This window comes from Nicotiana attenuata, unplaced genomic scaffold (genome assembly GCF_001879085.1).
Source record: "Nicotiana attenuata strain UT unplaced genomic scaffold, NIATTr2, whole genome shotgun sequence".
NCBI lineage: Eukaryota > Viridiplantae > Streptophyta > Magnoliopsida > Solanales > Solanaceae > Nicotiana > Nicotiana attenuata.
In genome coordinates this window covers 113,486-131,625 of record NW_017671389.1, presented here as the reverse complement: position 1 = coordinate 131,625, position 18,140 = coordinate 113,486, and positions in this window count along the sequence as shown.

The window sequence follows — 18,140 nt, the reverse complement described above, 5'->3', positions numbered from 1 at the left end:
AGCCCAAGCGCAATATTGCTGCGGCGCGCAGCCCGATCCACATAAACATTTGCTGCAGCGTGCAGCCCGATCCATATAAGTATTTGCTACGGCGTGCAGCCCGATCCATAATATATATAACATCCTCACTGTTGGGTTCTCAACCCCTCTCAGTCATTTTAGGACACAATAGTATAAGATAGGGGTCTCAGACCACATATTTCCCTCATTTAGGATTTACACTTATAAAGCCGGTTCTCATTGTTTAAACAAATAGAAACATGACTGAGGATGTGATTTTTCAATAAGTAAAGTGAGGAAAATCCGTCATAATACCCCTAAGGGTTCTACAAGTCGGCACGAGGCCCCAAACATGGCAACTAGCCCAAATCATGGTGATAAACAAAAGAGCTCTGTCAAATACGCGGTAAAATATCAAACGGGACAGACCAAGTCACAATCCCCAGTAGTAAACAACCCCGCGCTCGTCATTGAACACGTGTTTCACCTCAATATAGCACTACGTTGTGCAAATCCGGGGTTTCAAACCCTCAGGATATCATTTACTATCATTACTCATCTCAAGCCGGCCAAAAATCCTAGCTCGCTATGCCCTTGCCTCGCAAATCGACCTCCTCGCGCGTCGAATCTGGTCAAAACCACAACGAATATGTTACAATAGGCTAAGGGAACGTAACCCAATCGAAAAGACTCGAAAAGTATCGAAATTCACGAAATTTGCAAAACCCGAGCCCCGGGCCCACTTCTCGAAAAATCAGAAAATTAACATCATCGGATTCCTCATCTCGCCACGAGTTTATACATACCAAAAACTCCCAAATTCGAGCCCAAATGACCCATCAAATCCCACTTTGAAATACCAAATAGCCAAGCCCTAGCTTTACCCTGCTTTGATGAATTTTCACAAATTTCTATGTTAATTCTACCATTAAATCTTGTATTAAGGTCAAGGAACTCACCTCCAATCACACCTATTCGAAATCCCCTTCAAATTCCGTCCAATAGCTCTCATGGTCGATCAAAAATGGTGGAAATAAACTTAAGCTCGCGGAACAAAATGAGCTTTAAAACCCTTCTCTGAACAGTCATTTTCGCATCTGCGGTTACCTTACCGCATATGCGACTACCGCTTCTGCGGTTTTCCATCCGCTTCTGCGGAACTCCCAATCTCACCCAGGACCGCTTCTGCGGTCAGGTATCCGCATTTCCGGGCACCGCTTCTGCTCATCTTGTCCGCTTCTGCGGAAAATTACCATAGCCTTACCTTCGCTTCTGCGATTCCTCCACCGCATCTGCGGCATCGCAGATGTGGCTCCAAGCCGGCACCTGCAGAAACAACAATCTCCCAAGAACTCACACCTACGACCAGCCCCTCGTATCTACGGAACCACATATGCAGCCCCTTTTTCCGCAGATGCGGAAATACCAGATATCAGCTAACCAGCATATTTCACAACTCCAAAATCCATCCCGATGGCTATCCGAAATCACCCCGAGGCCCCCGGTACCTCAACCAAAAGTGCCAATCCATCTTAAAACATCATTCAAACTTTCTCCAATCATCAAAACACCTCATAACACCAAAACCCTCAAATTACATCGGATTCAAGCCTAAGTTTTTCTAAAACTTCCGAATTACGCATTTGATCAAAAAACCCGACCAAAACACCTCCGAATGACCTGAAATTTTGCAAACACATCCAAAATCTCCTAACGAAGCTACAACAACTCTCGGAGTTCCATTCCAACCCTCGGATCAAAATCTCACCTATCAACCGGAATTCGCCAAAATACTAACTTCGCCAATTCAAGCCTAATTCTACACCGGACCTCCAAAATAAATTCCGATCACACTCCTAAGTCACAAATCATCCCCCGAAGCTAATCGAATCTCCGGAAATCACATTCGAGCCCTCTAACTCATAAGTCAACATCCGGTTGACTTTTCCAATTCAAACCTTCCTTAAAGAGACTAAGTGTCTCATTTCCTTCTAAAACCAATCCAAATCGACTCATTCACCCAAGACTCCTATAATGAAACATAAGGAAGCAGAAAATGGGAGAAACGGGGCGGTAACTCACGTGACGACGGGCCGAGTCGTCACAATCAGTTGATTATCATACTTGGTTACCACTTTCAATTGGGAAAAAAGATCCTCAGTTATCCCATTTATTTTTTGCTGATGATATTATTCTCACCTCCAAAATTACAGCTAAATCCTGTTAATCTATTGTTAATACTATTGCTCAATTTACATATCAATCTGGACAAACTATCAATTTTGCTAAATCAAAAAAAAAATTCTCCAAAAATTGCTCACCCAATATAAGATCAACTATACTACAAATCTTCCACATGAATGAAGGAAACAATTTTGGGAAATACTTAGGATTTCCTATATTTATTACGAAGTCTGCTGAAAGAGATTACCAATTCTTAATCGAAAATTTCAAAAATAAATTGGCAGGGTGGAAAACAAATTTCTTATCAAAAGCAGGAAGGACAACTTTAATACGTTCAAACTTAAACCACCTTCCTAATCACCTTATGAAATATATAAAAATACCTAACTATATACTTTCCTACCTCAATCGCTACCAACGTAATATCCTCCGGGGAACAACTCAACAGAAGAAAAAACTACATTTAATTAAGTGGTCTACCATCACACAACCTTTAGACCAAGGAGGGTTAGGAATACAGAACCTAAATACAAAAAATCAAGCCTTGCATGCAAGTCTTGCATGGAGGTTATTTCAGAATCCAAATCAACTATGGGCACAAGTGTTATTACATAGTTATTTACGACCACCACAATTGATCAAAAAACAGGTTTCCTCCACTTGGCGTAATATTATGAGAGGATGGTCCTACTGTTGCTTAGGGTATAAATGGAATCTTACAAATGGACAACATGTAAAATTTTGGAATGATCCTTGGCTCAGCCAGAATTACTTAGTTCGTAACTGCATATATGGACCCCTTCCACAATATGAGGAAACAAAAACTGTTTCAAAATACTTTTTAAATCATAAATGGCATTTAGATACATTACCATTTACAATAACAACTCATTTACAATCCGCAATCACAGATATTTATATGCCTATTGTGAACTCTACATATGATCAAATATATTGGGCTCTTACATCAAATGGTATATTTTCTGTAAAAGTAATGCACAATTCTATCATAACACTACAAGAAAAACTGCCTTTAAGAAAGGGAATTCTGGTCCCTAAAGGTTGAAATCTGGTCCTAAAAGGGTAAATTACGACGGGAAAAGGCTGGTCGTAACCCGTCGTAATAGCCTCCGACGCTAAATGTCAATAACGACGAGTCTTAGTACCTGATCGTTAAATCACTTCAGCGACGGACGAAAAATCTGGTCGTTAAATACCTTTAAAGACTGCATTTCTCGTCCCTAATAGACGATGAAAGAATTTTATATTTCCATCGTGAAATGTCTGTAGCGACGAACTGTAATTGGTCCTAAATTATCTTTTAGAGACGGACAAAAACCTGGTCGTGAATAAGTTCTAGAGATTACATTTCTCGTCCCTAATAGACGATGAAAAATATATATATTCCCATCGTTAAATCGTTTAGGCGACTAACTGTAACTGGTCCTAAATTATCTTTTAGAGACGGACAAAAACCCTGGTCGTCATTCCCATCGTTACCATTGTCGCGACCAACCTTTAACTGGTCCTAGATTATGTTTAGAGACGACATCACTATTTAAAATAATTTTATAATTTAGCAATCGTATTCATGGTCTCTTAATAACCATGAGTAGTCCTAAAAGCTCAATGCCACAAAAAGTAATTTTTATCAATCAATATCAAATTGTTGTTGAAAAATCTAAATATAAAAAGATAAGATATCAAGTTCAAATCCCATGATGATGTTACTTTCTATATTTTCTCAACACCTCAACAAAAAAAGCTTAGCTATTATCCTGAGCTAGACTATGATATCAAGTTTTGCATAACATTTAGCAAAATAATAATGATCTTGTGCATATTCTAAACTTGAATTTTGACTTGTAGCTTCAGTCTTCAAAACCTGTAAGTACAAAAGATTGAAAAATTGATAAATAACTATTGGTAAAATAACATATATAATTTTAAATGAGCAATAGTTAAATCGCTTATCCCAAAAGCAGTCTAAATTCACCAGGTGTTATCCAGCAATATCAACAAGGCTACAAGAATATAAGAAAAATTAATTAGAAAAGCTTTGGGTTGGTTAATCTTACTTTGGTTCGATATTCAATTGTTAGATCTGATGCACAATGCTTCTTTAAAGCATCCCCAGGAGAATGACTTTGGAATAGGAAGTCTACACACAGATTTCAGGTTAGCTTCAACAGTTGGTGCAACTTGCTGTATATTCAGTCTCTTTTTACATGACAGTGAATATCAAATATGTAATGTCTTAAAACCAACATCATCCCAACCAAATCTGTGGTTTTACATTCACTAGAAATTCCTCACATATATTATTTGGACAGTAAATAGAGAAAATCAACTATGTCACAGCCCATAGTTGTAAATGACTCATTACTCCAACGACCCATACTTTTTGATGTGAAGCAATTTAATTAAAGAGGAAAGCTTTGAAGCTTTTGAATTTTGGTACAGTGGCTGCTCGAAATCCTTCAATAGCCTGTAAAATCTTTTTGCTTCAATATTTGGTTCCTCTTCAATTAATTCATCACAATCAGTGTGCACAGTTCTTCCATCAATATTAGGATATAGATCTCTCAACAATTCTTGTACTTCATCTTCTTCACTTTCACATTCTTCTAGTTCATCACCGTCTTCATCTTCTGATTCTGACAGTGGCTCACCTAACTTTTCCCCGTGATGATACCAAAAAGTATAATTTTGAATTATTCCATATACTTTCAAATGGTCTGAACTGTCTTACGAGTTCCTAAAGTTGTATTACAATATTTGACACACGGGCATCGTATTTCATATTCTTCTCCTGTTTTCTGAAAAGCATAATCCAAAAACTTTTGCATTCCGATTAAGTAGGCTTCATCGAGCCAATTATCAACAAGTTGCATCCATTGCTTACTAGGTGCCATAATCTTGGAGAAAGGTCATGAGTCAAAGAAAAAGATCAAAGAAAATACAAATATTATTGAATTATCATAACTGAAACATAAATCTTAAATACAAATTGTAATTACTACGTCTTAATCTCAAACTAGTTTAAATAGCTTTACCAATCCAGAATATCAATTCCACTCCATTTGAACCCCTCCTATTCCAATATTCAACTAGTTTGGTCCACAATATAACATAATAGAAAGAAATATGCAGAACCATTAAGGAACAATATAAACTATACACAAATTTAAAGAAGATCAGAAGTAAAACGAAACAAATAAAAACCCATAAAGCTCAAAGAATTTTTTATTTTGCTAGATGACAGAATAACAGACACCCATAATTATTATTTTTTAACATCTTACAAGCTTCAATTATGTAGCTGAAACCAACATATCAAGCCTTTGAGACCTAATTCCCAACAAATTAAATAGGGCAATTGAAAAACAATTTTAGAATATGAGTAATAGCAATAAATCTTGAAAACTCAACATATAAAAGGCATATAGCTCATGTACATAAGAGAAAATAAATCAGCATGCTCAACGAAACTAAGGAAAAGTACACTGCACAAAAATATTGACAATGTCAGTAGTATAAACCTTTAGAAACAGCACCCAACAATCAGTTTATAGAAGAAATCCCAAACAACAAACTTGAGCAAACAGTAAAAATTATAGCAGCCCAAATATCCTCACGATTAATCCCTCACTGAATACATAAAACTATATGCCATTCATTGAATAATTAACTTTCAAAACTGGTATGCACTTTGAATAAATAATATTCTTCAGACAATATGCTACAAACTTGAATACACTTCAGAAAATTAAATTATCAAATCAGGAATCCTAACCCAATAATCTTTCCACTGATTATATAAACGAAAAATACCAATGTTTTAATGTTAGACAATCTGTAATCAGCGAAATCATCAGAAGAAGAAGAAGAAGAAATAGACAATCTGCAATCAGCGAAATCAGAACTCATAGAGAAGAAAAAGAGAAACTTGAAAGAGGACGCATACCTTGGATTCTCAAAGGAGGAGATGAAAACTAGAGCAGATGATCAGTTGATCGATTTCGCAGACCAGACGAGTTGATTGATTTCGCAGACCAGACGAGCGAGACCGGCTCTAACGCTAACAACGGAGATTAGGGCAGAGGATTTTATGCGGTACTATGTTTTGAGAATACAGAGGTTTAATTTTGTTTTTAGAACCTTTTACTTTTTAGTTTTGGCGCCTAATTTTTAGAAAATAATAGTTTTTTAATATTTTGGTATTAGATTTGGCGGCACTCTCTCCCACTCAAGGCCTCTCAATTATAATTTGGGACCAGCTACTATTTTTTTAGGGACCCGATTTATTACCTTCGCAATAAAGTAAAGCATTAAGGACCGCAATATAATCTTGTCCTAATACATATATTAATTGCGACGGGATTATTAACTCGTCCCTAAAGGTTGGTCTTAAATAAGGCTTTTTCTTGTAGTGTTTCCACACTGCACTAGTTCAATGCTTGGCTACTAAGTCTAGGTGTAAGCATTACCCGGGATCCTTGAGACACTTAGGGAACTTTGATGCACCTAGACTCTGATTTGTCTATGGAAACGAGGCTTGAAAAGACCATTGGGGGCTTCTGGGAAACTTGGGCCTAATTGCAGGCTCTCTATAGAATAGCTTCTTGATTTTCTATTTTTTACTTATGTAATTCATTTATTGGTCTGCAATAATTTGTAAATAGAAATTTGGGGGTACTTAGTAAAAAGGGGTGGGTAGATGTATACTTTGTGGGGTAACATGGGTAGAAATCCTGCTCTTACGATCTTACTTTTAAAAATCTATCTGCTTTACTCAATAGAAAACATGCTCATAGGGATTTACTCTTTTAAAACCTGATTGCTTTGCCTAATAGAAATCATGCATATAGGATTTCACTATTAATGTCGTTTGCATCACATAGAAATCATGCCTATAGGATTTCACTATTAATGTCGTTTGCATCATAATAGAAATCATGCCTATAAGGACTTCATTTCCAGTGTCGTTTGCATCAAACAGAAATCGCGTTCTTAAGATTCTGCATTATCATCATGTTAGAAATTATGTACATAGGGCCTCAAACAACCGCGTCTTTAATCATTTCAAATATAGACATCATGCCTATAGGGATTGCCATCCGCAATTACGTCTAGTAGTCTAATTAGCCTAATGAGTCAATTTCATTTTCGTTTAGTTTACTTCTNGCTAGCGACGGAGATTAGGGCAGAGGATTTTATGCGGTCCTATGTTTTGAGAATACAGAGGTTTAATTTTGTTTTTAGAACCTTTTACTTTTTAGTTATGGCGCCTAATTTTTATAAAATAATAGTTTTTTAATATTTTGGTATTAGATTTGGCGGCACTCTCTCCCACTCAAGGCCTCTCAATTATAATTTGGGACCAGCTACTATTTTTTTAGGGAGCAGATTTATTACCTTCGCAATAAAATAAAGCATTAAGGACCGCAATATAATCTCGTCCTAATACATATATTATTTGTGACGAGATTATTAACTCGTCCCTAAAGGTTGGTCTTAAATAAGGCTTTTTCTTGTAGTGTAAATTACATAAACCCTACAAAAACAAATCCACTATACAACTATAGGTGGATTTGAAAACTTCATATTCCACCAAAAATATCCTTCTTCTTATGGTTAATTTATCATGATAGACTTCCAACAGCGGTTTATCTCGCAAGATTAGGCATCATTAATTCATCTATATGTCCACAGTGTCATATGGCCTCTGAAACATTAAAATATCTTTTTCTAGAATGTCCTCCTGCCATTCAACTTTGGACTATACTTAAAGTCTCCTCTACACATACCAATTCATCTCTATACCATAATGATAATATAAATTGGTTATACCAATTTATACATCAACAGTTATTATTCACCCCTCATAAAATTCCAAATACCACTCTCATACCGTTTGCATTATGGCAGCTCTGGATTATACGAAATAAGAACACTCTAGACCATCAAAAAATCACTTTAAATATACCTTTTATATTACAAAAGGCTGCGGAATTTTATTACCTAACAAATCCCATATCAAAAAATCATTCTCTAATACCTCTCTATATAAAATGGCATCCCCCAAACCCTCATACTTATAAACTTAACATTGATGGATCTAGCTCTCTAAATCAGAATAAACACGGTATTGATGGTATTTTTCAAAATCACCAAGGCAATTGGATTATAGGATTTGCAGGAACATCAATACATGTGACAAGTGTTCAGACAGAACTTCTAGCTTTGCTCATGGGGCTGAAAATTACTGTCCAAAAGCATCTCAAACCACTCATCGTTGAGACAGATGCACACGCCATACTCGGTATGTTCAACTCCACTACAATGCAATATACTAATCTAATTAATGATTGCAGGTTATTACTCCTACAGCTGGATAGTCCTCCTCTCCACAGCATATACAGGGAGGTTGCAGATAGTCTAGCTAAATATGGAGCCATGCATGCACAGGAGAGTTGTCTACTTTTTGGAAGTCCACCACCTTTTATCACACATTCATATCAACAAGATCAAAATGGAATGCTCAGAGGAAGGCTGATTAAAACTAAGTCTGCTTTGTGTAATAGTAGTATTTCAACTAGTACTGTACCTAGTACTCATAGTAGTGATTTATCTAGTTCTACTTTTGATAATAGTAATGGTTCCCATACAGGGACCTTAGTGACAAACTCTACTTTTGTAAATCTGATGCCACTGATGCATCTCCTTAACAGCTCTCCTGTAAGAGTTTGATTATCTATAATATAACTATCTTTTCAACCAAAAAAAAATATGGAATCCCATATTTTTGGACAGTTACTTTTTAAAAATGAAAACTAAAAAAATAATAATTACTCAAATTTCAAAAAATAGACTCCCACGTTCTTCGTTAGTTTTTATTTAATTTATTATAAACCTAAAAAATTCATCAAAAGAAAAATTCCATGGAGTTTTACATAGAAATAATAATAAAACAAAAAAGAAACACTCCACGATTGATTGTTCTCAAAGGTGAGCTGCAAAATTCTAAACTAACTCAAACACTCTCTCCCTCATACAACTGAAAAAGACAAAAAACTGTAAAGGTAAAAAAAACTGAAACGAGACCCACGTTCTGGTCTATTCATCCGCGCTTTCTCCCTTATAAATGATAAATGATTCTCTCCCTGTAATTTTGCATCTCCCGCTCAAGATATCCGTAGTGATTCCACATTCGTGCACTTTGGAGTTCAATTTTGAAGGAAATTTCTGAATTGCGAAAAGTTCGTCGGTAACTATATTGTTAAACCACAGTTATGGATTTGAAATCATTGGTTCACAGTTTCATCTAGAAAAGGTGCTCTTTTTTTTTTGGGAAAAGTGCAGGTTCTGCATTTCAATTTTAATTAGTTTACTTCTTTTTGTTTGTTTGTATTTTTGCAGTATTTTTCGCAAGGAGGATATGTGAGATTCTTCTAATGTGATCGACGAAGGGAATATACATTCAGTAAGAAAGTAAGTTCTATTTTGCCTATTTTTCCCTTTATTTATCCAATATGGGTATTATTCTTCTCATTCTGTTAGAGTTTTATAGTAGCAACGTTTTTGGATCTTCTTCTATTTCTTCCTTTGGGCTAAACTTTTTTCAGACAATTACATTTAAAGAGTAAATCAAATTTTCTTTTCTGGTGGGCCTATGCTCTGTAGACTCTTAGAAATTGATTTTTCTTAAGTTTTTTGCTTTGTGTATATATATATATATATATATATATATATATATATATATATATATATATATATATATATTTATATATATATATATATATATTATTTTATATATTTAATAATAGGTCATTTGGGAATTGAATTAAATGTTTGTTTTTGTTGACTAGAAAGATGATACATGTTATGTCGTACAAGAATGGAGCAGAAGTGCTCTGTTTGCAATATATATTTTTATAATATCCTAATAATGAAATTCTAATATCTTTCGATGCATTATGATAGTGGGAGATTAACGTCGAGTCTCAATCTAACTATATATCCATAGATGTAGGCACGCTAAATATAATTATAGGTTTTTGCATTGCGGGATGTGCTCAATAGGATATAGTTGAAGCTTTATCCTCTTGTGGTCAAGCTCCCGAGCCAAAAAGTGAAAAATATGGCATCTTTATGTCAGCAAATAATCTAACTGAGTTAGACCACAATCATAGGCATGTTAGTTTTTCAATAAACATTATCATTTAATAGAGAGGAGAAGAATGCAACTATCTAATCGGGATCACAGTTCCGACCATTCCTTTGAAGGCCAAGTTTTTACAGCTTGCATATCTCAATTTGCTTTTTTTTATAATTGCTTGAACAGATCACAATAGTGAAAGTCGACTGTCACACCTCCATTTTTCCGAGGGGCTACGGAGTTTTTCCAATTTAAATGACATTAATCGAAATGGGATTATTTAGTTAATTCAGAGTCGCCACTTGGAAAAATTTATGGTGTCCCAAGTTACCGGTTTATTTTAAATTCCAAATCGAGGAAATTGACTCTATTTTTTGGTCCGCGACATAGAAGACCGGGTAAAAAATTCTATTAATTCGGGAGAAAGTGTGAGGCACTCCCGAGGTCTGTGGTCTTAGCACGGTCGCTCAACTATTAATAATTGACCTAATTATCTTATTTATTACATATTATGCATTTTTTTACCTTCTAACCGTTTTTAATTAATTGACCGCTTTTAGTATTTATGAAATTTATTTGAACGAGTCGCGATGTCGCGCACTCGTTTGTTTTTGTAGATATTGCAAATCACGTCACATGAAACGCACCCGTGATTTACGATATGTTTATTTAATTATTATTCGAAGTTGTGGTCGAGCCACGTGAAATGCACAATCGAATTGGGATTACGTATCATGACTATGCTACGGGAACCGTACCCATAATCACGGTGATCATTATTAATTGCGTCTAAAGCAAGTTACGATTTTCATGATTTATTCTTTCTAAGTTTCGGATTATCGTGAGACTTAAGAGTTATATATTCTTCTGACTTAACATCACTCATGGCATATTCTTATTCCTTGCCAAGAAAGAAACAACTCCAATTTTCCACCCATCCAATTTTACAACTCACATATATCACCCATAACATATTTAACAACTCAATTTGAAGTCCATAGCATGTTTAACAGAAATCATCCAACCAAACTTACACGTACTCAAACGAATTAATCTTTAAACCCAATATATAACCCAAATAATATGCAATCGGTACACAACTAATACGAGAGAGATCAAATATTATCCATTGAGCAAATGAAATTCGTCACGAGTAAATAGAAACACTGATATATCAAAGAGAGTGTATACTTAAATATAAACAAATAGTAAGAAAAAAGGATTCGAATGGAGCTTTATATTGATGAATAAAGCTGAAAATTTACAACTTAATCGGAATAACAAAGCAACAATCGTCGGACTGAGACGTCGAAAGTCGCAGACCTCGACTACTCAACCTCAAACCGATCTCAAACTAAACCCATTTTACTCCACGTGCTTCTTCCCCAATTCAAAGTTAGACAAAGAAAATTTATATCTTTGTATGATTATTGGATCTAGATAGCCAAGAATTGGAACCAAATGGCGAAATTGGTTTTTTTATTTTTTTATTTTTTGAAGTGAAATCTATAAACTACTCATTCTGAATAACTTACTCTCAAAGACTGGTTTTCCTTCAATAAGCAAGAAAAAGTAGCAGAACGAAGAGAAACTTTGAAGAGCCGAGGGATTTTGGCGAGCTTCGTAGGGGTGTAAAATGGTAGATCTCTTTTTTTTGCAAAAATGAGGTTTGTCGTTGCTAGTTTTTAGCTTAGGTCTAGGGTTCTTTCTTGTCCAAAAAATGACGATGGGGATCCCTTCTTCTTAGTGAAATGCGGCTGTCCTAGAGTTGGAGGAATAGGGTAAGGTTTTCATAATTGGTGTATTTATATGAGGTGGGGAAGAGATGAATAGCGAGGATTAGAGGGAATAGATGGCGCTTAAGATTAAATCTTGCATTTTAAGTGGAGAGTTGGCTAATGGGGGAAGAAATGGGCCTTTGTCGTTGCTGGCAGGCTAAAATTCGAAAATGAGCTCTCAATTGGCCCAAATTCAATCCTTTCTCATTGAATAAAAATAAAAATAAAAATAAAAGTACTACCGAAATATACTAATTAATCTTAGTTAATAAGAATAAACTATTAATGTGAACTCTATATTAAAATGAAAAATATTTTTGGTATTTTTTTAAATGTTATAAATATTATAAAATAATAATAAGTTTTATATATATATATATATATATATATATATATATGTATTAAGAAAAGAAACATTATAAAACTATTTTTGTGTTTTTAAACTTGTGTTTTAGAATTAAAATTAAAAGTTGACTGAAATCCTATTAAAATGAAAATAAATAAATGTTTTTAAAATACTACTTTTAGAAGTTGCGCGGCCAAAAATTACGTGCTTATAGCTGCCTCTCTTTGCTTGGAATCACGAAGAGTTTTCTGAGCAAAGAACAATAAACAACGTAATTGATTAATGACCCGACGCTTATTCAAAACGAAACAAAGACAGACCAAAGATTGTGACCGAGCCCTAGTATCTGAGCTGCCTACATATCCTTGGCTATAAAGAAATCAGGCCATGTGTAGTTCAGAAGTGAATGAAGTGATGGAGTGTGATAAGATGAGGAGAGAGTCGAGTGAGGTACCGTTCCGTCGAGGTTCTGGTCCGGGGTCCTGTTATTACATCAAAATCAAAATCTAAAAGAACTAAACAAGCCTATCAGCTATGAGTTACAAGATTCCTATCTATAAGTCTTTTGAAGCTTGATCTTGAGTCTTAAATGGTTCTTCATTCAGACTTTTGATTTGAACATTGATGCTTGCTAGCTGCAGGTGCTGATTTATTCTTCCACGGCTTCTTCGGATCAAGATCCGACATGCAGTGCTCGTGACTTCAGCCATGTCTCGAGCAGTTCACATCTTTCATCTGCTTCTGCATTTTGGATTCACTTCTTTTTTTTTCTTTTCTTTTATACTGTATTGAGACTTCTTCTTTTGGTCATCTCGGACTGTCGACTCGCATTCTTGAGGCGAGCTTCTGCTACTTCTAACTTGAATTGAATTCTGAAATGACTTCCCTCGTTCTCCAGGCGGGCACTTGTTGCTGATTGGAAACTTGAAATAAATTCCCTCATTTTCCAGGTGGGCGCCTGCCACTGACTTGAAAATCGAAATACCTCTGAAAAGAATTCCTTCGTTCTCCAGGTGGGTGCCTGGTAATTACTTAAAATTTGAAATGAATTCCCTTGTTCTCCAGGTGGGCGCCTGCAACTGACTTAAAAGTTGAATGAATTCCCTTGTTCTCCAGGTGGGCGTCTGCAACTAACTTAAAACTTGAAATGAATTCCCTCGTTCTTCTGGTGGGCGCCTGTCGATGACTTAAAACTTGAAATGCATTCCCTCGTTCTCCAGGGACGCCTGCAACTGACTTGAAATTGAAATAAATTCCCTCATTCTCTAGGTGGGCGCCTGCCAATGACTTGAACTCGAAGTAAATTCCCTCATTCTCCAGGTGGGCGCCTGCCAATGACTTGAACTTGAAATAAATTCCCTCATTCTCCAGGTGGGCGCCTGCCAATGCCTTGAACTTGAAGTAAATTCCCTCATTCTCCAGGTGGGCGCCTGGCAATGACTTGAACTTGAAATAAATTCCCTCATTCTCCAGGTGGGCGCCTACCAGTGACTTGAACTTGAAATAAATTCCATCATTCTCCAGGCGGGCGCCTGCTACTGACTTGAAATTCAAAATGACTCTAAAATGAATTCTAAAATGACTTCCCTTGCTCTCCAGGTGGGTGCAGGCTATGACAGCAAAACAGACAAAACAAAAGAAACTTTTCTGCCCCAGTTTTCACTAGGAAGATTTGTGAGTTGCTAGAAAAACAATAAATCGCCTATGCTATTGATGAAGGGTGCAATGAGGAGAGTAAAATTAAAGACCTGGCTAGGATGCGTGTCTCCTATAATTAAGACTTACAAACTTATGCAAGGAAGCGCGTTTCCTAAGAGTAAAACTAAAAAACTTTGACTAGGAATTGCGTCTCCTAAGAAAAAGTATAACAAGAATGACTCAAGCTAGGAAGTGCATCTCGTAGATGAACTTAAACGACCAAAACTAGGAAGTGCGTCCTAGTGGTGGAATCTCACTTTAGAAAGTGCGCCTCCTAAACAGTATAACCTGAAAGACCCAGATTAGGAAGTGCGTCTCCTACGGGTGAAACTTGAATGAACCAAACTAGGAACTGTGTCTCCTAGGAGTGAAATCTCAATTTAGGAAGTGTCTCCTAAAAGTATATCCTGAAAGACCAAGACTAGGAAGTGCGTCTCCTAAGGGTGAAACTTCAATGACTCAAACTAGGAAGTGGATCTCCTAGGAATGAACTTAAATGATCCAAACTAGGAAGTGCGTCTCCTAAGGTGAAATCTCAATTTAGGAAGTGCGTCTCCTAAAAAGTATAACCTGAAAGACCCAGACTAGGAAAAGCATCTCCTAGGGGTAAAACATCAATGACTCAAACTAGGAAGTGCATCTCCTAGGGATGAACTTAAATGACCCAAAATAGGAAGCGCATCTCTAGGTGAAATCTTAATTTAGGAAGTGTCTCTCCTAAAAGTATAATCTGAAAGACCCAGAATAGGAAGTGTGTCTCCTAGGGGTGGAACTTGAATGAATCAAACTAGGAAGTACGTCTTCTAGGGGTGAAATCTCAATTTAGGAAGTGTATCTCCTAAAATTATATCCTGAAAGGCCCAGACAAGAAAGTGCATCTCCTAGGGGTGAAACTTCAATGACTGAAAGTAGGAAGTGCATATCATAGGGATGAACTTAAATGACCCACTAGGAAGTGCGTCTCCTCAAGGTGAAACTTCAATGACTCAAACTAGGAAGTACATCTACTAGGGATGAACTTAGATGACTCAAACCAGGAAGTGCGTCTCCTAGGGGTGAAATCTCAATTTTGAAAGTGCGTCTCCTAAAAAGTATAACCTGAAAGACGTATACTAGGAAGTGCATGTCCTAGGGGTGAAACTTGAATGAACCAAACTAGGAAGTGCATCTCCTAGGGGTGAAATCTCAATTTAGGAAGTGCGTCTCCTAAAAGTATATCCTGAAAGATCCATACTTGGAAGTGCATCTCCTAGGTGTGAAACTTCAATGACTCAAATTAGGAAGTGCATCTCCTAGGGATGAACTTAAATGACCTAAACTAGGAAGTGCATCTCCTAGGGGTGAAATCTCAAGTTAGGAAGTGTGTCTCGTAAAAGGTATAACCTGAATGACCCAGACTAGGAAGTGCGTCTCCTAGGGATGAAACTTCAATGACTCAAACTAGGAACTGCATCTCCAAGGGATGAACTTAAATGACCCAAACTAGGAAGTGCGTATCCTAGGGGTGAAATCTCACTTTAGGAAGTGCGTCTCCTAAAAAGTATAACCTGAAAGACCCATACTAGGAAGTGCGTCTCCTAGGGGTGAAACTTCAATGACTCAAACTAAGAAGTGCGTCTCCTAGGGATGAACTTAAATGACCCAAACTAGGAAGTGCATCTCCTAGGGGTAAAATCTAAATTTAGGAAGTGCATCTCCTAAAAACTAATAACTTGAAAGACTCAGACTAGGAAGTGCGTCTCCTAGATGTGAGACTGAGCTTGAGGAAAACTATAAATTAAGCTTGACTAATGTCACGACTCTAAACTCGAACCTGTCATGATGGCGCCTATCAATAGTACTAGGCCAGCTGACTATTACAATACTACAATAATTCATTTAAAGATATGCCAAAAGACATCTTGTATAACAAAATTTCATAAAGGAAATAAGAGTTGAACTTAAAATAGAAGTGCGGAAAGTAAAGCCCCAAACATCGGGGTGTCACTGAGTCATGAGCCACTATTACAAACTGTTCTGATAACAACAAGACCAATATATCCCGGGGAAAATCCAAAATACAACTACGGAGAAGATAGAGAAGAAGAAGGAAGGGTTGCGGTCGTGAGGCAACTACCTTACTATCTCCGGTGATCAGCAACAGTAAATAATCAGCAGCCGCTATTGTGGCCAGAGATACCTGTATCTGCACACAAGGTGCATGGGGTAACGTGAATACACCAACTCAGTAAGTAACATGTCCAAACTATGGACTGATAGGTAGTGACGATCTTAACCTCAACAAGTAAATAAAAGTAAACTGTGCAGAAAAGTAGGCATGCTTTCAATTCAAGTATTCAGCTCAAGCAGTAAAGTAAATACAGATCTGGACAATGTGAGCTATAAAGCTTAGCTAATCTCTACGTGCCACGGCACAGAATGTATGAAAGTGCACCATGTACCTCCACTCTTAAGTGCTCAACCACTCGGTACTGTATAAGGCCATCCGGCCCGGGGAAGATCGATCCCGAATTATATACACATCATTGACAACAATCACTTAGACCGAGGAAGGCCATTCCAGCCATGTGGAGAAGATCCATCTCCAGGTATCAATGCATCGGACAAGATCCATATCCAAGGAAGATCCATCCCTCAATAATATCATGCGGGCCCACTGTGGGTGTGCAGACTCCGGAGGGGCTCCTACGGCCCAAGCGCTATCATAATCAATATAACTACTGCGGCGTGCAGCCCGACCTTGTAACTGTCACTAAAAATCAGGCTCTCAGCCTCACTCAGTCATTACTCTCCAGTCTTACCTATGGGCTCACAGTGTCATGGAAACTAGCCCGGGAACAATGATATGCTAAGACAATAATAACAATTGAGACTGAGATATGATGTGAAATGCATGAATATGACTGAGTACAAACTAACAGTGAAATCAGTGAAATGACAGCAAGAAACGGCCACTAGGGGTCCCAACAGTATCGGCATGAAGCCCTAACATGATCTCTAGCATGATTTGTAGCTCAATTACTTTATCACATAATGGAAACATGGATATTAACAACAAAGAGTCATTAAACGGTGCCATGGAATGAACCAGGTCACGATTCTCACGGTGCATGCCCGCACGCCCATCACTTGGCATGTACGTCACCTCATTACTAACCACATAACACGTTGTTCGGGGTTTCGAACCCTCAGAACCAAGTCTGAAACCGTTACTTACTTCAAACCAAGCAAACTCCACTCCGCAATGCCCTTTCCTCTCGACTCGGCCTCTGAACGTCCCGAATCTAGCCATAAGAAATGCAATACGATCAATATAGGCTAAAGGAGCCAATTCCACAAGAAAAAAATACCAAATTTTAGGCCAAATCCCGAAATTCACTCAAACCCGGCCCCCGGGCCCACACCTTGAAATCTGACAAAAATCACAAAACTAGAAAGCCCATTCACTCACGATTCTACCCATACCAATTTCATCAAAATCCGACATCATTTGGTTCCTCAAATCCCCAAATTACTCTCTCCAAAATCCCGAGCCCTAACCCCTTATTTCACTTCAAAATCCTACTAATTAGGGGGGGGCGAATCAACGAGAAAACACCATGGCTAATGATATTATAACTCAAGCGACTTACCTCAGTAAATATCCTTGAATACCCTTCAAAAATCTCCCCAAAAGCTCCGAAATCCGTCTTGAAGATGGTGGAAATGAGCAAAATTGGGGAAGTCTCCTTTTCATACTTTCTGCCCAGTGGAACCGCACCTACGGTCCACATTCCAGCTTCTGCGACACCGCACCTGCGGAATTCCCATCGCAGGTGCGGAACTCACTTAAAGATCCAGACTCCGCATTTGCGGCCAAATCTCGCATCTGCGATTGCGCACCTGCGCATCTCCGTCCGCTTCTGCGGAACCAGCCAACTTCCTCGTTTTCGCATTTGCGCCCCAGGTCTCGCACCTGCGGGCTCGCAGAAGC